The following is a 21,032-nucleotide window of genomic DNA, read 5'->3' on the forward strand; positions in this document are numbered from 1 at the left end:
ATTTTTAGAGCAAACATCACAACTTAAACTATGCTCAATGAGCAGAGTTCCCTTTTCCATGCATAGTTTTACAGTTTTCTTGAAAGCTGCAGAGCTGTACCATTCCAGTACATTCCTGTATAGGGAGCCCCAAGACCACACCCCAGGTTCAAAGATTCGCTAGGAGGACTGACAAAATTCAGCACATAGTTGTACGCACAGCTAAGATTTATTACAGTGAAAGGATACAAAACAAAGTCAGCAAACGAAAAAGGCATATGGTGCAAAGCCTAGGGAAAACCAGGCACAAGCTTCCAAGAGTCCTCTCCCAGTAGAGTCACACAGGACAGCTTAATTCCCCCATCAACAAGTTGTGCCAACACATGTGAAATGTTACCTCCTGGGGAAGCTCATTAGAGACAGTGCCCAAGGCTTTTATTGGGAGCTGGTCATATAGGCACCTTCTGCCTAACACATACCAAAATTCCAGACTCCCAGGAGGAAAGCAGTATTTAGCATAAACCACACTGGTTGTACAAACAGTTTAAGTACAATGAACCACTCTTATCAGTTCTGTGAATGGTGGGAACCCTCCCCAAAACACATCCTAGACACCAGGCCAACCTGTAAGCAGGACTTTCCACGGATAAGCAGGCTCTTGGCCCTTGGCCAAGGCATCTTTACAGCAAAAGTATTATCAGTAGGACCTCCTGCAGCAGGGTGAGAGCAGCCTGCAGTACTGATCTCAGTTATGCCCTTTCGGGGTCCTTTACTTAGCCAATTAAAACAAGTACCACTAACTATACAGATCTATCTGAAAAAGCCAGATGACTTCATCCTTAAGCTTCTAATTAACTTTTTTTTTTTTTTTTAACCTAGCCCAAGGCATCAATTCAGGCACAGCCAGTAAGTTGAAGCTGACCTGAAAGCTTTCCTGGGCTGAGGTAGTATGATAGTTGGGGCACACAGACAAGTACAGTCCCAGAGATCGCAAGTGGTAACCATAGAAACAAAGAGTTCACAAATGTTGGGGCATGCCAAGCAGGACATACATTAGTCAGGCAGCACAGGTTATCAGGGCCCCATGTGGCCTTGTACTGTCAGACCTCCCACTCTGGGTTCTCAGTCCAGTCCTAATTATGCAGTTCAGTCCTTGATTTCAGAGGGACTGCCTGAGGCTAGTCAGTTCCAAACAGTTTTACTTGTCTATAACATCAGTTCAACAGCTTCACTAGTGTGGACAACATCTATAGGTGTTCTGCAGGAAAGTGCTGGCACTGGGGTCACCCCCTGCCATCTCAGTGCTGGTAAGGTGTGAGCCTAGGCTCAGCAACCAGTTTAATTCAGAGAACTCGCAGCTTGAAAAGGCATATAGTTTTTCCTTTAGGAAGAGGGCAAGGCTTCCAGGAACAGTTCTGAAAAACAAAGATTATTAATGCGCTTCCCCCCTGCCTCCCCATCCCCAGGTGCTGGGGTTTTACTTTTTCCTGCATCATTACAAAATCAGTTGTGTCCTGTTCAGCAATGGTAACAACATTTTTTCAATTATCCCCTACTCTCATCTAGACCATTCACCTGGAAAAGTTGTATGCGAAAGGCATAAAAGCATTTTCACAGAAAAACATTTTTGTATAATTTAACCAGAAAGACCCATCATATTCGAAATGGGTCAGAACGAAATCTTAAATTTTTAAAAGATAATTATATTGGGCTTAATAACTTGCCATCCCTTTTGTCCTAATCATTTATCCAGGGAGCAGCCTAGAAAAGATCAGTCCCTTTCTGGGGACAGCTGCATTTAATAATCAAACTGCCTTACTAAGGTGTGTATACCAGGAAAAAGGTGAGGGACGTAGAGTCAGGCTATCAGACCGCCATTGCAAACTGCAACTAATTTAGAAAGCTGAATACAAGTCAACAGCAGTGAGACGACCCTGAAACAGGGTCCAGAGTCTGACTTGTTAGTAGTGGGTGGAGGTGTCACACTCCCTAGCTTTTTCAGGAATCCTGTTAGGAATGCATTCTAGGAATGATATCTCTGTATCAGAAATATAGAGCTGATCAGCAGCTCAATTTCACACAGCCTCATCAGAAATAAGCTCTTTTCTGTGGGCATTTGTGACCCAGATGGTCCAGCCAGCATCCATGATGTTTCCACAATCCACAATTTAGCTCACAGAGAAGTGTCCTAAATGTGTAACTATTCCAGAATCTGAGTTTTATTTTTTGAGCAGAACTTCGTCAGCTTTTAGTTTGGCACAGCTAGTGCTGAGGCTGAAATAGCCCAGACCAGGTTTCAGCTTAGAGTCAGGGCTAGGCAATTAAGCGTCAGGATTCCAAAAAAGCCAGCAGCTTTTCTTTAGCCGCATATTCAAAGCCCAGATACTACAAAGCCAGAGAGCCATGTTCCAAGTCCAACTGACAAGTGAGGCTTTATAACACCCTTTTTATCTTGTCAGCCTTAGAGTCCCAAAAGACCCACCCAAAAATATGAACATCAGGCTGGAAAATCATCAGGCTTTATGGATCAGACATCTGATTTTACAAAAAGCTCATTAGCAACTCAAATCTGCTTTGTAAAACTCCAAAAGTGTATTTCTATCTGGAGAGTGCCTCTCTTTCCATGTTGTTTCATTTTTTTCCAGAAGTTACAATAGGCAAAAAGTATAACAAATATCATCAGTTACAGAGACTGACTTTGTTTTCAACACTCAAAAAAGAAAAAAAAATTTCAATCCACCCACCAATGGCAAAAAGCAAGTATTTATTTGTGTGTCCCACTCTTTTGCTTTGCAGCTTTCCCTGACTGGGATGATCCCTGTAGCATTTATGAAATTATAAGCATATAATATTTTCCATCAATTTTTATCCTACATCCAGATGCAAAAGCCACAAAGCACAAAGCTATTTCAACACAGCGCACCCCCCTCAACCTTTAAATGGAAATTTACTCAACCCTCTACCAGTAAATTTAACATTTACAGGATTAACATTAGAGCTACCAAGGAAGACTCTCAGCTAGAATTGGGGGCAGGAGAGGGACGACAGGGCTACTGTACCAGTGATGGTAACTAGGCTGAAGAAATGGCTGCAGTGTTTTTTTTCCCTTTTCCCCCTCTGGTTTGCTTTGCTCTAGCCATGGGAACTGACGTAACATTTTTTCCCTTCCACTTGGAAAAAAGAGCAATACAAACTTTTAATATTTCTGGGTCATCCAAACTCACCTTTGGGAATTTTGGGGCCCTTCTCCTCCCATATGAAGGAGAGAACAAAATACAAAAAGGCATCACCTTTTCCCCCTCACTTTAGCACATTTTAGAACAGGCTGCACTTTTGCCCCTCGCTTCAGCCAGCACAGCCAGAAACAGCCAGGAGATCCAGCAAGCCAACTCTCCTGGAGTTGGATCTATCATTTTCAAATTCCACAGGTAACTTCTACCTCTCAGAAAATACTGCTGTTTCATCCCGTGAATGACTCAATAGCCAGCATAGTTAGTACTAAAGATGTGTTATCCCTCACTCCTTCACCTTTACTTTTCTCAAGTTGCTTTTGCCATATTTCAGTGAGTCAGAGTTGGGCTAGCAAATCCCATTTCTGACACCAACTGAGTTAGGGGTCCTCAAGACCACCCTCCCCCAAGGTCTGATGATTTACTAGGAGAACCGACAATGCTCGGCATATAGCTGTACTCACAGCTAAGATTTATTACTGTGAAATGATGCAAAACAAGACAGCAGATAGAAAAGGCACATGGAGCAAGCACATTAGAGCCCAAGGCTTTATTGGGGGACTGGTCATGTAGGCACCTTCTGCCTAACACATACCAAAATTCCAGACTCCCAGGAGGAAAGCAGGTGTCCAGCATAATCCACACTGATTGTACAAGCATCTTAGGTACAATGAGCCACTCTTATCAGTTCTGTGGATGGTGGGAACCCTCCCCAAATCACATCTCAGACACCAGCAAAAGGCCAACCTTGTAAGCAGAACTTCCTAAGGATACGCAGGCTCAGATCTGCTATGTTAATTCTTTCCTACACAACCCCATTGACCTTTAACTTAGCTGGCATATCCATGAGGCTTAGGCATCCTTAGGAGCTGTAGTGTACCCAGGCCCCCAAGAAGCCTAAGGTGATAGCATAGATCCTGCATCTGAGATAGCCACATCTTCCTAGTAATTATGTAGCTGTGAGATTCCATTAATGCCCAGTGTGGTAGGTTGAATAACAGCCCCCAGAGATTTCCAGGTTCTAATCCCTGTAACCTATGAGTGTTAATTTATGTGGTAAAAGGGATTTTGCAGGTGTGATCAAGTTAGGGATCTTGAGATGGGGATTAGCCATTTGGGCCCTAAATGTAATCACAAGTGTCCTTAACAGAAAGAGGCCAGAGGGAGGTTTGACTATAGAAGAGGAAGTAGGAGATGTAATGATGGAAGCAAGAGGCTGAAATGATGTAAGGAAGGGGTCATGAGCCAAGACCCTCCAGAAACTGGAAAACGCAAGGAAACTGATTCTCCCTTAGAACCTCTAGAAGGAGGGCAGCCGTGCCAACACCTTTATTTCAGTCTACTGAAACCCATTTTAGACTTCTGGCTTTCAGAACTGTAAGATAATTTTGTGTTGTTTTAAGCCACTAAGTTTGTGGTAGTTTGTTACAGCAGCAACAAAGAAAGAAAGTAGAAAAGTAATATACCAAGTCTTACTTCTTTCCCGGATATACCATTTCCATTTCATAATGCATGCTTGCTGGGCAATACCCACTCTGTTGACATTTTTATTTTTGACCCATTCCAGAATGGGCAGGTCAGAGAATAACATCATGTGCTATTGCTGAGTTAGCTTCTCAGGGTCCACCAGCACTAAACAACAGGACAATAATTACCCCTCAAATGGAGTATACCAGGCAGTGGTGTTAGGAAAATGCTGTGTCCAAAACCCTAGTGGGCACCACTGCCTAGTGCCACAGATGCAATCTACTGCAAGCACTGTCAAGCACTGATATTTGAAGCTCATAAGGCTCATTAGAACTAGCCTGTCGAAATAGGAGGGCAGTCTGTAGAGCCTGCTAGATAGTTTCCTTATGTATCTTCTTTCTACCACTTCCTTAGTCAGTATAGTTATCTGCTCATCCCCTCTCCTCCCTTCGCCTGGCACCCTGTCCTGCTCTACTGGTATCACATAACTGGGCTGAAAGATCCAGGTGGGCTCCTAGTTGTATACTCATCCCACTAGCACTGTTTAATTTGTCGCATTTCCCCACTGGGAACATTCCTAATAAGCAAGAGAGGTATTATACATATGCAACACATATGTTCCCACAATACATTCAGAGGTATCAGTTACAACCACTTGGGTGTGTGAACTTTTCACTGAATGAAAGATAATACAGACAAGTTTCAAGGGCCACAATGGTATGGCCTCTTTTACCATAGATAAGGTCAACTTTTGGCAGGAATTACATGTCGGACAGGACATGGTTTTTTCTATGACTGCTGGAGGACTTCAGTGTGGTAAATTCACCTTCACTGTCCCCAAACTTTTTTTTTTTTGGCAAGAAGCCTCTATATTGTCAGTGTTTACTAGTCACACCTGCTGGCAAGCATCTGCTAACATTGCAATAATGCCATCAAGACAGAAACTTTAGATTTGTCAACCAACAGACACTATTTACACAGGAAACACTTTGGACATCAAAAAGCTTTTCTCTAACACTTTATAAGCATTCATAGCACAAAAAAGTAACGTACCATTTAAATTATACATTTTTACAATGGTACGTTAAATTGGCTCAGAGCCTCAATTTTTTTTTTTTTTTTTTTTTTTGCGGCACGCGGGCCTCTCACCGTTGTGGCCTCTCCCGTTGCGGAGCGCAGGCTCCGGACACGCAGGCTCAGCGGCCACGGCTCACGGGCCCAGCCGCTCCGCGGCATGTGGGATCCTCCTGGACCGGGGCACGAACCCGTGTCCCCTGCACCGGCAGGCGGACTCTCAACCACTGCGCCACCAGGGAAGCCCCAGAGCCTCAATTTTTAATTTGATTTAAACATTGCTTTTAGTCTGATGACAACACCAATGGTGCAGAGTTCTGGAGATACATTCAAAGCAGCACTCACCTGCGGCTTTTCTTCGGTTCCAGAGTCTCCGCGGCAGTCAGTAGTGTTTTGTCAAATGCATACTTTAGGTTTTTCTGTGAGAATGCAGAACACTGCATGTATTCGACAGCCTTCAGGTCACAGAACAGCATTTCAGCAGTCTGCGGAGTGAGAGGTTTCTGTGTTCTTGGCAAGTTTCTCGATAATAGAGGGTATCACATTTCTGAGATCAGTTTTGGCTCCAACAAATAAGGAGTCTTCAAACAATGGTGAATTATCTCAGGTACCCACTTTTCTTTCACATTTCCACATAAGGGCCGAAGACCACCGAAAAAGACTAGAAATATATGTTTTTGGATAGCTGAGGGGTTGTTCTGTCAAATCTTTCTTGTCCTGCAGGATCAAAAAGTCCATAAGTGTATGGCTTTCACCAGTTACTGAGTGCATAGTTGTCAGAAACCATGGAACGTATTCAGACATTAACTTATTGTTGTATAGCATATCAAGACACATCTTACCAACAACACCATCACTCACAACACAAATTGTCTGCATTGCTGAAATATTTTTTACTCCACTGGAAATATTTCAAATATAATTTTGAACTCAGCTTCTCCATCTGATTTGAAGGACCTACCTGTTTTTCTGTTTTTTGGTTTTCGGGTTTTTTTGAGGCAAGGAATAAGAGTTTATTCGGAAAGCCGGCAGACCGAGAAGAAGGCAGACTAGTGTCTCCGATAAGCCATCTTATCTGGGTCTAGATGCCAGTTTCTTTTATAGAATCAGAGAGGGAGAGGAGGTGAGGAAGTAAAGTAAAAGGGCCATCAGTCTTGCAAAAAACATCTCCTGGAATGACCAGCCTCAGTGAGAGGATGTGTTAGTTTCTTTTTTCTTGCAGCCATTCACAGGTGGGCAGGGTTTCCTGAGGCAGGCCATTATGTATGATTATAACAAAAGCAACGAAAAGCAAAGGTTAAACTCAAAGAAACAGATCCAGCGTGGAGTCCGATTTAGCTCTTCCCTGTTACAATTCCCCACTGTCAATGTCCATTCCACAATCTTGTGGAAAAAGGGGTGACAATGTTCTAACTGCTCCATCAGATGGATCTTTCTCAGAGTGTCCGCCATTGGCGTCAGTGTTCCAAATGTTGAGATTTGTCTTTTGTTCCACTTTGGAAGTGTCTACTTTACACCTGTAGACTTAAAAATATTCACAACCTAAAAGTTGAGAGTTATCAGGAATTTTGAGGGCTTCAAGCCCAGGAGGCAGCATCTCAAGTTAAGGAATTTAGCATTTTTCTTTGTATGGGAAGATGCAAGAGTCTGGGCTCACTGAAATCATTTCTTTGATACGCACCACAGCTATCTGGAGCCTGTATCCTGTATTTTCACATCCTGAGTGTCCTCAGGGCTCACCATAGGGAGTGGCTGCAGTCTGATGGCTGCCAGATGGCAGCTATTCTTCACCTTTCCAAGTTTCCTCAGGGTTTATTTGCTCAGGTTGGAGGGCTGCAATTGCAGATGACTGATCCTCTCCTCTTGGTCAGGAATCTGACCAATATTTGGGAGACATTTCACGATCAGATTTTGTCCCACGGTGCTGGAAGGCTCATCCCAGGTCAGGCAAAGATTCTTGATATGCCACTTCAGGTGCTACTTTTTGGATTAGGCCCTATTGATAATTAAAGATTCTCTGGATCCTCTAATTATGATCCAGGAGACATTTTCCCTTGCTGCTTCTTCCCATACCTAGATCATATTATTACAATTATTTTATGTTATAAAAGTGATCTATTTCCTTAAGATGTTTAGCCACAGGAGTTTTGTTGGAGGCCTGGTTACGCACTGGGTACTGCAAGAGACAACAATTTTATAAAATAGGATATAAGTAATGCAGCTAGTAACGTTGACAAAGATATAGTGCAGCAGGGAGACACAAAGCACAAATAATTTGGAAATAAAGAAAAAATTAAAACAATGATAGACATAAATATCAAGTCCACAGGAGAGCCAGCTGGAGACAACAAATTCTGGCAGGATCAGGTAGAGAGAAAAAGATAAATGTTTCGTCTTTGTTTACAAAGGCATACTTTATCAGCTTGTTGTAGGTCATCGCATAAAAGAGAAGGTTTTTCTAAAAAACAAAGATTAAAGCCAGTATATTTCCCAAAGTCATAAAGTTATAAATCATATTTAGCACTTTATTCAGTCTCATGTAATTAATTCCCATTGATCTGGATGAAATAATCAGGTTTCCTAATAGTTTTGTCATACGTTACCCAGTCCAGTGATATTATCTAAAGACTATCAGAAACTTAGATTTCTTAAAAAGTTCCTTTTTATCAGTCTTCTTGAAAATCTTCATTTTGTAAAAGCATCAGGACAAAACTTAAAATAGCATGGTTAAAGATTTGAGTACAATGTAATTAGCAGGAAACTTGGATATAACATTTTAGAATAACTAGTGTTATGATTGATAATATATCAGGACATATCAGATATTAGGGATTCCATATAAATTTTGGAATATCTATATAAATGACATTTATCCATACACCATAACCTAAGGTTCATCTCCAATCACTTGACAATGTTTTTGAAGTAATTTAACATACCAAATAAAATTAGTTTGACATCTCTCTCTGAGATGTCTCAGAGATGTTCTTTCAAAGTATCTCAGAGTCAGGTGGAGACTAAAAAGCTTTATTCAGATTTTTATATTTAGGAAATTTGTTAAAAATATCAAAAAGGTTTTTTTTATTTTTGAATTTTATTTATTTTTTATACAGCAGGTTCTTATTAGTCATCCATTTTATACACATTAGTGTATACATGTCAATCCCAATCGCCCAATTCATCCCACCCACCCACCCCCACCACCCCACCGCTTTCCCCCCTTGGTGTCCATACGTTTGTTCTCTACATCTATGTCTCTATTTCTGCCCAGCAAACCAGTTCACCTGTACCATTTTTCTAGGTTCCACATATATGCATTAATATACGATATTTGTTTTTCTCTTTCTGACTTACTTCACTCTGAATGACAGGCTCTAGATCCATCCACGTCTCTACAAATGACCCAATTTCATTCCTTTATATGGCTGAGTAACATTCCATTGTATATATGTACCACATCTTCTTTATCCATTTGTCTGTCAGTAGGCATTTAGGTTGCTTCCATGACCTGGCTATTGTAAATAGCGCTGCAATGAACGTTGGGGTGCATGTGTCTTTTTTTTTTTTAATTTTTAAAAATTTATTTATTTTTGGCTGCATTGGGTCTTCGTTGCCACGTGTGGGCTTTCTCTAGTTGTGGCGAACAGAGGCTACTCTTCGTTGCGGTGCGCAGGCTTCTCACTGGGGTGGCTTCTCTTGTTGCGGAGCACAGGCTCTAGGCACATGAGCTTCAGTAGTTGTGGCATGTAGGATCAGTAGTTGTGGCTCATGGGCTCTAGAGCGCAGGCTCAGTAGTTGTGGCACACGGGCTCAGCTGCTCCGTGGCATGTGGGATCCCCCTGGACCAGGCCTCGAACCCATGTCCCCTGCATTGGCAGGCAGATTCTTAACCACTCCACCACCAGGGAAGCACTGTGCATGTGTCTTCTTGAATTATGGTTTTCTCTGGGTATATGCCCAGTAGTGGGATTGCTGGGTCATATGGTAATTCTATTTTTAGTTTTTTAAGGAACTTCCACACTGTTCTCCATAGTGGTTCTATCAATTTACATTCCCACCAACAGTGCAAAAGGGTTTCCTCTTCTCCACACCCTCTCCAGCATTTGTTGTTTGTAGAATTTTCTGATGATGCCCATTCTAACTGGTGTGAGGTGATACCTCATTGTAGTTTTCATTTGCATTTCTCTAATAATTAGTGATGTTGAGCAGCTTTTCATGTGCTTCTTGGCCATCTGTATGTTTGGAGAAAATTCTATTTAGGTCTTCTGCCCATTTTTTGATTGGGTTGTTTGTTTTTTAATATTGAGCTGCATAAGCTGTTTATATACTTTGGAGATTAACCCTTTGTCCATTGATTTGTTTGCAAATATTTTCTCCCATTCTGAGGGTTGTCTTTTTGCCTTGATTGCAGTTTCTTTTGCTTTGCAAAAGCTTTTTTTTTTTTTTTGTAATACGTGGGCCTCTCACTGTTGTGTCCTCTCCCGTTGTGGAGAACAGGCTCCGGACATGCAGGCTCAGCGGCCATGGCTCACGGGCCCAGCCACTCCACGGCATGTGGAATCCTCCCTGACCGGGGCACGAACCCGTGTCCCCTTCATCGGCAGGTGGATTCTTAACCACTGCGCCACCAGGTTAAGTCCCAAGGTTTTTTGTTTTTGTTTTTGATGTGGACCATTTTTAAAGTTTTTATTGAAGTTGTTACAATATTGCTTCTGTTTTATGTTTTGGGTTTTTTTCACGAGGCATGTGGGATCTTAGCTCCCTGACCAGGGATTGAGCCTGCACCCCCTGCATGGGAAGATGAAGTCTTAACCACTGGACCGCCAGGGAAGTCCCTGTTTTTTTTTTTTTTTTTTAATCATTACTCTGCAGTGTTATTTATTTAGTTATTTATTTGGCCACACCGCACAGCTTGTGAGATCTTTGTTCCCTGACCAGGGATCAAACGCTGGCCCTCAGCAGTGAAAGCACTGAGTCTCAACCACTGGACCACCAGGGAATTCCCCACCCTAGTGTTTTTAACTTAGAATTTTGAGTATTTTGGTTCAGGCCTCAAGAGTACAATTTGTTTTAAGGAAGTGGCCCTGCAGACCGATGTGGGGGGTTGGGTTTCCCTTTCATGCAGTGATTTCCAAACGAAGTTGATTAGGCCTAACAGTTTATGAAAGCAGTAAATGTGGAGTTGCAAGCCTTCCCCTGAATTTCAAAAAGCTTACTAGGCACTGTGGTTTAGATGAAAGTGCATGGCCTCTGAGTATGACATATGTGGGTTCTTTATCCAGCTTGCTCTTTGATATAAACCCCAGTTACTTCACCTCAATTTCTCATCTGTAAAATGGTGTTAGAAAAACTTAACTCAAGTCTTGTTTTTTGTTTTGGCCGTGCTGTGTGGCTTGTGGGATCTTAGTTCCCAGACCAGGGATCAAATCCGGGCCCTTGGCAGTGAAAGTGCAGAGTCCTAACCACTGGACTGCCAGGGAATTCCCCTTAACTCACGTTTTAATTGTTAATTATACCTCGACAAAGGTGAGGGAAAAAATACTCAGAGGACTGTTTTAGGACTTACATGAGACAATGTTTGTAGAGTTGGGCACACTGATGATATACAATAAATGGTTCTTCTCTCCTTGCCCTCTCTGCAATAAAAACTACTGGTAACATTTACTAACAATAGGATGGAGAAGATAGCCTGCATATTATTTTTATTTTTTTTTTTTATTTTTATTTTTTTGCAGTAAGCGGGCCTCTCACTGTTGTGGCCTCTCCCAGCTCCAGACACGCAGGCTCAGCGGCCATGGCCCACGGGCCCAGCCGCTCCGCGGCATGTGGGATCTTCCCGGACCAGGGCACGAACCCATGTCCCCTGCATCGGTATGCGGACTCTCAACCACTGCACCACCAGGGAAGCCCTATTTTTATTTTTTAATTGCTATTACATCAGTTCAGTATGGGATCGTTTCTTTTAGAAATATTTATCCAAAGTTTTGTTTTGGCAGTATTATATGTATGCAGTTAAACAGATGAGAAACACAATTCTTTTCGTATTGTGTTTCTTTTGGTAACCAAATTATCTTAAAATCTGGTGCATAATGATAAAACATCAATAAAAACTGTCCTTCAGATAGAGAACCACAGGATTGGTATGTCAGGGCATATTCTCAGAAATGAACACTAGATGGCAGCTTCCAGACAAGATTGTCTGGGTCAATGGCCCACTTTTGTTTTCCCCTCCTGACAAAACCCAAGCCAAGTCTTTTCCCAGTGTCTTTCTTACCCAGTGGATCCCGCTTCCCCAGGGACCCTCCCACTTGCCTCCATCAGGACAATAGTTACTAACCTAGAAAAGAAAGCATCTGTAGAGGCTGCTAGAGAGAGAAGATTAAATTTTAAAGAGAGAAATCCAACAAAAAACTAACCTGCAAGCCTTTCCCTCTATTATATTTTATTTCCTTTTAAAAGAATAAACACAAAGTGATTTCATCTTTGTGGTGATTGAGAGGGTGGCGCAGGGGGGGTAGGAAATCTTCTTGAATCAATTCTCAAGAACTCATTATGTTGTTCTTTATAACAGCAAGTAAGTTTTTTTAGCTTGTTCTTTTTCTTTTTTTAAAAAAAAAACCCTCTCTACTCTCTGCCTATTTTTCTTTCATTCATGCCTTAAAGTATTTATTAAGTTATTTACAGTGTACAACTTGGTACTTACATAAGCTTGGTGCTGAGCGTGGGAGATGAGAAAGTATATTTGGATAAGGTCAACCCTCTACCCTTCAGACCACTGCAGTCATAGGGGAAATAAGACAGCGACATAAATGTCAGAGTAAGGTACAATTTCTGGCAGGCACACTTTTGGTACCACAGCACAAATAAAGTCATATCAAGTGGCATTCTCTTTGTAATCAACAGATTTGTCCTTCTCTTTTGGAGACCTCTTATGTACATTCAGAAGTTCTACTCAGCTCAATATGGCTAGCTCATCCTGGTTCTCTACTTTCTATAGCAACTGCTCTATTTTCCAAAGTCTAAATTTTTTTCCCCAGCACTTGACAGAGCTCACACTGATGGTCTCTTTAATGATTTTTGCTTCATTAATACTGTGGTCTGGACTTCCCTGGTGGTGCAGTGGTTAAGAATCTGCCTACCAATACAGGGGACACGGGTTTGATCCCTGCTCCAGGAAGATCCCACATGCCATGGAGCAACTAAGCCCGTGTGCCAAAACTACTGAAGCCCACGTGCCTAGAGCCCGATCCACAACAAGAGAAGCCACTGCAATGATAAGACCGTGCACCGCAACAAAGAGTAGCCCCCGCTCGCCGCAACTAGACAAAGTCCAGTGCAGCAATGAAGACCCACTGCAGCCAGAAGTAAATAAAATAAAATAAATTTATTTAAAAAAATACTATGGTCTGAATGTTTATGTCCCCCTCCCCAAAATTCATATTTTGAAATCCCATTGCCTAATGTGATGGTATTAGGATGGGGAGCCTTTGGGAGGTGCTTAGGTCATGAGGGTAAAGCCCTCATGAAGGGTGGAAGATTAATGCTCTTATAAACGAGACCCCAGAGGGTTTGCCTACCACTTCAACTATGTGAGGACATAGCAAGAAGGCACAGCTATGAACCAGGCAACCATGCTGGCGCCTTGATCTTGGACTTCCCAGTCTCCAGAACAGTGAGAAATAAAGTTCTGTTGTTTATAAGCTAGCCAGTCTGTGGCATTTTGTTATGGCAGCCCGAATGGACTAAGACAATTAATGACCCTTTCTGTTTCTGCAAATTGTACTGATTTCTTATGTTTTATCTTCTCAGAAACTTGTAACACTTTTCAGATTTCTTCACTAGTTCTTTCTCAAAGTCCATCTTAAATTTATTTCCCTCTGCCTTTTGCCTACTTTTTTAGAGCCCTGATCGTAATTTTAAACCCAGCCTTCTTAACAGTGAATTGTATTCTGAAGTGACCATGAATCAAAAGATTCCTCAGCTCCTGTTATCTTCTGTTAATGTTTGGACACATCCTTAGGAATTTCTGTTCTTTTTTTTTTTTTTTCTTCCAAGTGAGGCTTATTTTCAACAACTTGAGACTTCATTATCTTGTATATTCTACTTTTTTATAGAAAGGAACTTTCTCTAGACTAAAATAATACATGCACCAACCCACAACAAGGCCATAATAATGACAGTCTTCAAGGCCACTCTGTGAATGTCAGGCCTCACTGTTAAGTGCTACAGGAAGCTCAGCCTGAGTTGACTGTTTTCTTCTTGGGGATTCTTCACCTGACCTAACTTCCTGGGTAGGTGCCCTAGTGGCTAAATCCTCCTTAACGCTCAATCTGGGGTATGTTCCTTTGACAATGAGTTCTAACGTGGAACGCCCTTTCCCTCCACACACTGTTTGACCCAGAAAAAGAGTTCCAGAACTGCTATTCTTGTGAGGGTCAAAGGCGAAGAGGTAGGCTGGAAGAAGAGGGGCAGGCTAGCTCTGTGTGGTACAGCCCACTTCTTTGATCTCTGAGTGCCATGCCCTCCCTCCCTTGCCTCCACCTCTCCTCCACCTCGAATGGCCTACCTACAGCTTCCTCCCAAGTTCCTGCAACTGCCCTGCTTCCCTCCACCTCTACCGCCGGAGCACACCCACTCCTCGGGCCTGGGGCTGTGTGCCTAAACTTCCCTCATGGACAACAGAGATAGAGATAGCTTTACTGGGGGGAAAAAGACCTTATTTTTAGTAGAATAGAAACTGGGAGACCTTGGTTTTTCTCTATCCAGAACCAATTTACTTTGCAGTTATTTCCTGCTTCTTGCTTTTCTCATCTATCTATGTGTTGGTTGGAAGAAGTTCAATCTGTAGTTTTGCGTGTGTTAACATAGCTGGTTTCTTCCCATTTGGAAATGAGTCTATAGCATTTGCTTATCTAATGTGAAATATAACACACATACTGAAAACTACATAGAACATTATACTATTTAAATAATCATAAAACAAAAAAAAATAAATAATCATAAAACAAAACCCCTTAAACACTATCCACAACTATACTAGTTTTGTAATAACCCCACAACTGCCATCCTCCCTCTAAGATCACAACCCTCTCTCCTCCAGAGAGAAATTCCACTCTGATTTCCTTAGGAATCACTTTCTTGCTTTACTTTCCCCCTTCCCCCTTTTTAGTATCATTACCTCAGTGTGCATGCCTAGCAGTGCACTTTGGTTTTGACCGTTATAGAGGGTTACGAACGTAGATTTATACTCTACATATTTTATTTGTGCTTTGCCTCTTTCCCTCAACATTGTGATATTTATCCATGTTGCATTTACCTGTAATCTGTTCCTATTCATTGATAAACGGCTTTCTATTGTATGAATATAGCACACTCTTCTCATGTTCACAGATAACGGGACTGTTTCTATTTGGGGCTCTCAGGGACATTCTCGTCCATATATCCTAGAGTACAGGTGCTTATGTATCACTTGTGGATTTTGTTAAGATGCAGAGTCTGGTTCGGAAGGTCTGCAGTGGGGCCCATAAATTTATATTTCTAACAAATTGTTGAGAGATGCTCAATGTTTAGCTGGGAGTGAATGTGCTAGGTCATAGGGTATCTGGATCTTCAATTTTCTAGACAACATGAAACTGTCTGGAAAGTTGTTGCATCTATTTACACTTTCTCCAGCAGTGTTTGAGTGTTTCTGTTGCTCATCATACATGCCAGTGTTGGTTATTGTCAGATTCTTAATATTTGTCAACCAGAGGGGTGATTTAAACTAGCATTTTTCTGGATATTTTTGAGATTGAATGGCTTTTTAAAATTTATTTTATCCAAAGAAATCCATTTGGATTTCTTCTTTTTGGAAAATGTTTGAGGTTCCCCTCACCACCCATTTTATTTGTCTTTTTCTCACGGAAAAAAACTGCTGTCCCTTTGACCACGGCTGGGGAGGAAGAACTTTTCCTCCAACCTCTTAAATTCAGAAGGGGGACCTGATAATTAAACTGACAAAAGACCATTACCAAGAGTAAAAGGTTTATTCATATGTATATGGAGTTAACTAAGGAGGTAGCTTATATACCTAACTTAGTAGGGAAAAAGGACTGGGGAGAAATTATATATCTAACTTAATAGGGCTTATATACCTAACTTAGTAGGGAAAAGGGACTGGGGAGAACGGCTTCTATGGGAAGAACAAATAGGTTTCTTTAGAGATGACAAATGGGTTTTTAGAAGAACAAATGGGGAAGAAAGTTTGTGATAATGTTTGTTTATGCTGGTGTGAGTGGTCTTTCCTTCTTCTTTATGGCCATGAAACCCCTGAGAGAGGGATTTATAGTGGTTTACTCTTGGTCTCTCTCCTGGGAGTAGACCCACGATGAAGAGGGAATTTTTGGCAGCCTTATTTCCCAGAAGTTTCTGCTTTTAGTCAAATAAGGGAAGCTCTAAGAAGGCTTCTTTCTGCACCCATTGATTGTCAAAAGTCTTCAACTTAAAATGATGTTCATACTAATTCTCGGGTTCTGAATATGTCCCTACACCATCATGTAAACTTCTAAGTATTTTTTTCTTCTTGAGGTTTCTAACTGATGACGTATCAAGCTATAATTAACCACTTGCTTGTTACTGGAGAAATTTAGCTTTATCTTTGGACCTTTTATATTAACAATGCTTCCAAAGGTACTCAATTTGTATTGTTTTATTTATCTTATTAATTTAATTTATTAAAAAGAAGGATTTCTGGTGTCCATTTTCAGTAGAATTAAATACCAGATAGGTAAGCATTTGTACTTTAGCTGACTTGTTAGAGATGCTTTTCAGCAGTCTAAGCAAGAATGAACCTTTTAGATATATTGTGTTGATTTGGGGGATACAGTTCTTACCTTTCTGGCAAGAGGACTCTTGAAGTTGACTTAACTTGGTGAAATTAAGGGCAAATCATCACAACTTTTGTCTTTCCATTTCCCTACCAATTTCTCTTGTTCTAGGGGAAACAAAACAAATAAAATCAGGATAATGATATCTTTTTCCCTAAGCTTTACAGTTCTTCTAGAATTTTTAGAACCCACTAAGGTTTCTTTCTCTCTCATTTGTTTGTTTCCTTTTGCCAAATACCTCCCCGCCCCCTTTGTTTTCCACGTCTGACAGAAGCCCAGAATGAAATATGCTCCATCACAGCAAATGAATTAACCTTGGCAGAAAATTTTCCTTTCAAATTTTCCTAACCATATTGACATTTATCCCTGCTACAAGTCCTTTTAATACGACGTAAAATGTATATTAAAAACTAATGAATAAAACAAACCAATAGGAAAGCGAGCAAGGATTTGCAATATGTTCCCAGAAAATAAAATATAAATGGTTCCTAAATATAAGATGCTCATCTCCTAACACAGAAATGAAAATTAAAGCTATTATGTGATACAATGACAATCTTATCAAATCGTCAAAGACAAAAAAATATGCTAGGGACTTCCCTGGTGGTGCAGTGGTTGAGAATCTGCCTGCCAATGCAGAGGACACAGGTTCAAGCCCTGGTTTGGGAAGATCCCACATGCCGTGGAGCAACTAAGCCCATGCGCCACAACTACTGAGCCCACATGCCACAACTTCCGAAGCCTGCGCGCCTAGAGCCCGAGCTCTGCAACAAGAGAAGCCACCACAATGAGAAGCCTGCACGCTGCAACCAAGAGTAGCCCCCACTCACCGCAACTAGAGAAAGCCCGTGTGCAGCAACAAAGACCCAACAACAAAGACCCAATGCAGCCATAAATAAATACATAAATAAATTAAAAAAATAAGTATGCTAATATTTTGTTGATGAGTTTATGGGGAATATATATTCATTGCTCGTGGAAGTTAAATTAGTACAATGCTTACAGAAGTTAAATTAGTACAATCCTTACAGAAGGCAGTTTGACACTTGTCTATCAACATCTCAAATGCATATAACTTTTGACACAGAAACTAACTTCTAGAAATTTATATCATCATACACTTGCACAATTACAAAACAGTTTATTTTTCATTACAGCATTATTCATAATAGGCAGAAGACTGGAAAGATCCAAAATGCCCATCAATAGGAAACTGGTAAAAAAAATATTATAGGATATATGTACCATGGAATACTATACAACTCTACAAAAAAAAGGATAATACTATATACTCATATGGATAACAAAAATGTTTTTACATGAAAAAAGCAGGATACAGGGACTTCCCTGGTGGTGCAGTGGTTAAGGATCCGCCTGCCAATGCAGGGGACATGGGTTCGAGTCCTGGTCTGGGAAGATTCCACATGCCATGGAGCAACTAAGCCCATGCACCACAACTACTGAACCCACATGCCACAACTACTGAAGCCCACACGCCTAGGGCCCATGCTCCACAACAAGAGAAGCCACCTCAATGAGAAGCCCACGCACTGCAACGAAGAGCAGCCCCCACTCACCGCAACTAGAGAAAGCACGCACACAGCAACGAAGACCCAAAGCAGCCAAAACAAAAAATAAACAAAAACAAACCAGGATACAGAACATTGTATAAAATAGTTTACTGTTTGTATAAAAAAAAGAAAGAAAATAAGTGTATTTGTATTTCCTCCCAACTAGTTGTCTTTGGGATAGGGTGCATTTGGAACAGAGCAAATAGGTTGCAAGGATGTGAAAGAGATTTTTCACTATATACTTTTTTACATTTCAATATTTGAATCACATGACTATAAAACATTTTACCAAACAGGTTAAAAATAGACTGAATTTTTAAAAATCACTGAAACTCTTACCTTTAGTAACAGAAGTTTTGAATTAAGTTTGCTTAACTATGAAGAAAAAGCAGGAGATCCACTTATAACAACTCCCGATAATGTGATAAGTGCACTGAATGCTTTATTCCATGGTTCAGAGTGAAAGAACATTGTTTTGAACTGCAGACCTACCAAGAGCATTAACACAGGGCTACCAACATGTGCACTGGACAGATAAATCATACACTTTATCTTTGAACCTGACATAGAGGAGTCATTCATTCATTCAATAAAAACATATTTCACAATGTGCTAGACTGGATCATAAAAGTGTTTTCAACAAGCTAAACTTAAAAGACAAACAGGCAGTTATTTGTTTTATTTTTAAGCATTTAAAAGTATTACTTTTTCATGACATTTGAAATGATCAGACAGCCTCATCTTTATTCGCTAAAACAGGAATTTCGTTGTTGCATGTCTGGTGCAGAGACAACTTCACTTTAAAATAGTCTTCTTACTACTAATAAAAAATACTGTTCTTGTAAGGATCCGGTTTGAATTGTTTGGTAATACCAAGGTAGTACAAAGAAAAAAAAAAGTTTTAATAAAACAGCACACCTAATAACCAGAGGAAAATACTTTTGAGATTTTGGAAGCATTTGTTTCGATACAGTAGCCAGATAATATTATGTCAAATATCATAAGAGGAGCGGATGGGAGATGCCAGGTCCAGCAGTATAAGTGTCTACAGACGGTAGTAGTGATCTGCAATGGTGGATTAGTCCTACTACCATGGTGCAGGGATGGAAATCAAGGACAAGGAAGGTATGTTTTGAACTGGGGAGCTGAAAATCTTAAAAACCCAGGTCAATTTATATTTATACTTTATATACGCATAAGGGCCATGGCGCAGGTCCAGTACCGGTGGGAGGTCAGCTTAGAGTTAAGCCTCGGGGGATGCAGAGGCTAATAGTCAGAAAGGCCCGAAACCCCTTAGCGGAGGAGAAGGAGACGATGATTCTCCTAAGGATGAGAATAAGCTCCTAGGACACCGGCTCACTCGCAGGAAGTCCCAAGGGAGAGAGAAGGGGACGGTGACATGGCCGTATCATGAGTCACTAGGACGCACGCTCCTCACTCCAGCGCTCTCGAGAGCATGTTACACAAGACAGAAGCCCCGGGAGCGTCGCTGGCCTGTGGCACTCTTCCCCAACCCTCGGGATGGCGATCACGACAGTCTCAGCAGATGCGGGCGAAGACCTCTTGTCCCGACTCCCCTGACCTCCGGTTCCCCGGTCACCTTCTCCCCCAGAGCCCAAGAGGGGCAGACAAGCGGACACACATCTCTGGACCCGGGAGGAAGAAATGGTGGAAGTGTGGCTCGGGGGACAACGCAGCAGGCAGTCGTGTGTTGCGCGTGCGGCAAAGGAAGGGGACCAAAGCCGCCGCGGAGGCAAAGACACACAGCTGAGCCAGCCATCTGTCACGTGATCCCTCGGTGGCGGGGAACGTTAGTAGGCAGTAGTAGCCCTTAGACCGTCACGTGAGCCTCTGATGGGTCTCAGGCTCCGGATCAGCTTCTATTACCTTTAGCTGCACCTAAACTGGCGCCGTCCTCTCGCATCTCCTTGCTTCCGGGAGATGGGGACGCCCCCCTCTTCATAAATAGGAAAGAAGTTTGAGCAGGCGGGAGGAACAGGTGCATAGAGCACCGAGCGAAAGTCCGCACCGACGCTCTAAGACCAGAGGGTAGCCATGCGTATCCCGTGATACAATAGGCTCCGTGGCGGTCCTGCGGGGACGCTGCCGCGTGGTGACGTCAGAACGCAACTTCCGGGGCAAGGGTGGTAGCGGCCCGGCTGCGGCCCGAGTGGTTTCCCGGTTTCTTCCTTGGCCTGTAGTGACCGCACCTTGTGCGCGTTTGCTTCAGTTCTGTGGCCCGAGCACTGCACAGTCTGCTTCCCGGAATGGAAAAGTCCTGGGGAGGAACCTCTTTGTCCATGTGCAGGAAAACAGTTTAAAAACAAATTGAAAGAGTAGTCCAAAGCCTTCCCACAAAGAAGACTCCAGACCACCGAGGCTTTCTTGGCAAGTTAAACCAAACATTATGAGGAAAACATAATTCCCGTTTTTTTTTCTGCTTTCTCTCTCTTTTTTAAAACCATTTTTTAAAAATTGAAGTATAGTTAATTCATAATGTTGTGTTAGTTTCAGGTGTACAGCAAAGTGAATCAGTTATACATACACATATATCTATCCTTTTTCAGATTCTTTTCCATTATAGGTTATTATAAGATATTGAATGTAGTTCCCAGTGCTATACAGTAGGTCCTTGTTTATCTATTTTATGTATAGTAGTGTGTATATGTTAATCCCAAACTAATTTATCCCCTCCCCCATCCCCTTTGGTAACCATAAGTTTGTTATAACCATAATTCCCATATTAATCAAATACAATACTTCTAGAAAAATGGGGAAGGGAAGGCAAAAACAGGGAATACTTCAACTTTTTATGAGGGTTAGTATAACCCTGATAGGAAAACCTG

The 21,032-nt window shown here is 41.7% G+C and overlaps 1 long non-coding RNA gene across 1 annotated transcript; it reads right to left on the reverse strand.

The window, feature by feature from the left end:
* Positions 1 to 189: 189 nt before the first annotated feature.
* Positions 190 to 20,346, reverse strand: LOC308618880. Its single transcript, XR_014016095.1, has 4 exons — positions 20,074 to 20,346; positions 16,622 to 16,722; positions 6,004 to 7,926; positions 190 to 5,777 (listed from the first exon to the last, which is right to left on the reverse strand). It is a non-coding gene; the product is annotated as an uncharacterized lncRNA (long non-coding RNA).
* Positions 20,347 to 21,032: the final 686 nt, after the last annotated feature.

This window comes from Mesoplodon bidens (assembly GCF_964165515.1).
Source record: "Mesoplodon bidens genome assembly, chromosome: 6".
Taxonomy (NCBI): domain Eukaryota; kingdom Metazoa; phylum Chordata; class Mammalia; order Artiodactyla; family Ziphiidae; genus Mesoplodon; species Mesoplodon bidens.